At 41.1% G+C, this 1561-nt stretch overlaps 1 non-coding gene across 1 annotated transcript; it reads right to left on the minus strand.

Moving 5' to 3' along the window:
- Positions 1 to 633: 633 nt before the first annotated feature.
- On the minus strand, positions 634 to 740 carry LOC119056223 (U6 spliceosomal RNA). Its single transcript, XR_005083846.2, has one exon. It is a non-coding gene; the product is annotated as a U6 spliceosomal RNA (small nuclear RNA).
- Positions 741 to 1561: the final 821 nt, after the last annotated feature.

The raw sequence follows: 1561 nt of genomic DNA on the forward strand, positions 1-1561 counted from the left end.
ATGCCTCTCCACCTCCTTGGGACATATTCTCACTTGTCTATTATCCTACATTACTGTATTAGCACACAGTCTCTTCCTCTTTGTCTCACACAGTGACTGCTGCAACCCTCTGCCCTCAGGGGCTTCATCCTGGGAGCAGAAAAGCTTGGTGTCAGGTACACGTGCCTTGTAACATCTGAGTTGGACATGGTGACAGTCATCCTGGCTCCAGGGTAGTAGTGATATAGTTCATTAGGCAGATGACTCAGCAGGGCTTATTGCCCATCTGACCCAGGTACCTAGTGCATCCTGCTGCAGAGGTTGCAATAACCTTGGCAGTCACCTGTTTAGCATGGGTTGCAGCAGCCAGCCCATGAGAAAGAGATATGCCTTTCTCAACTTACTCCTAATCAGGGTACAGTGCATCTGTCCAACAGTTGGTGGGCCACAGCATGTGCATTGTGTCACAGGGTGGGGTCACTGGGCACCTGTGAGGTTATGCACTTGTCCCCAAAATATTCCTGTGCCTGAGAGAGTGTGTAACATTAAATAGCAAAGTTAAAACATTGTAACAAGTTGAGAGAGACATTGCTGTAGAAAGAGGAAAAAACTTTATATATGAGTACCTTTAATGACACTTTTTCTGCTTTATAAAAAAATATGAAACACTTCATGAATTAGCACGTCATCCGTGAGCAGGGGCCATGCTAGTCTTCTCTGTATCCTTCCAATTTTAGTATATATACTACTGAAGTGAGCACCTTTTTCCTGCTTTTTGGACTTCACATTTACATTTTGCATGGGGCCTACAAATTACATAGCAAGTCCTGACTGTAAGAACTATGTATTACTAAAGCATTTTAGTATCCCCTTCTGATCCACCACTTCCCACATAGAAATGATGAAAGATGATGAGACTGTAGCTGTCTTTAACCTTACTGGGGCTGTTTAGAGGATAGGGGACACTTCTACTTATCAAGGAGATAAATGCTAAGTCAGTATTTGAAGTTCAGTCTGATGAGGCCTATTGTTTCCTACCCTCCCAGCTGTATTAAGTATCTCACATCATGAGACGGGCGTAAGAAAATGTGATAGCAGATGATATTCTGAGATACGAATCAGGAGGCCTGAATTTTAAATCTGTCTCTGCCACTGACTAGCTGAATTCTCTTTAGAATATTACTCTCTCTTTGGGGACTTTGTTTCCTCATATGTGAAAAGAGCAGTTTCAATTAACCTACTCTTCAGACTTCATATTTCTAGAGAGGTGACTCAAATGAAAGGTGAGTGCTAAGCATTAGAACTATAGGTGCCTCACACTTTTTTCACCTCAACCTGTTCCACTTTTATGTTTTATATATTTTTGTTCTCCATTGGAATTCACTTAAAATAATAAGACTTTAAAATTTTAAACCCATCACAACAATATCTATGGACCATTCTACCTCTGGCTTCTGATTCTGAAAGTTCTTAACCTTGAATCCTACAAAGAGTATGGTCTTCATTCCAGAAAGAAATCTACAATGTGCTTAGACCAGTGACCATAGAACAACATAAATCCAAGGAGGATGAGGAGTTAGAG

This window comes from Artibeus jamaicensis, unplaced genomic scaffold, assembly GCF_021234435.1.
Source record: "Artibeus jamaicensis isolate MK-2021 breed Jamaican fruit bat unplaced genomic scaffold, CSHL_Jam_final contig_240, whole genome shotgun sequence".
NCBI classification, from domain to species: Eukaryota; Metazoa; Chordata; class Mammalia; order Chiroptera; family Phyllostomidae; genus Artibeus; species Artibeus jamaicensis.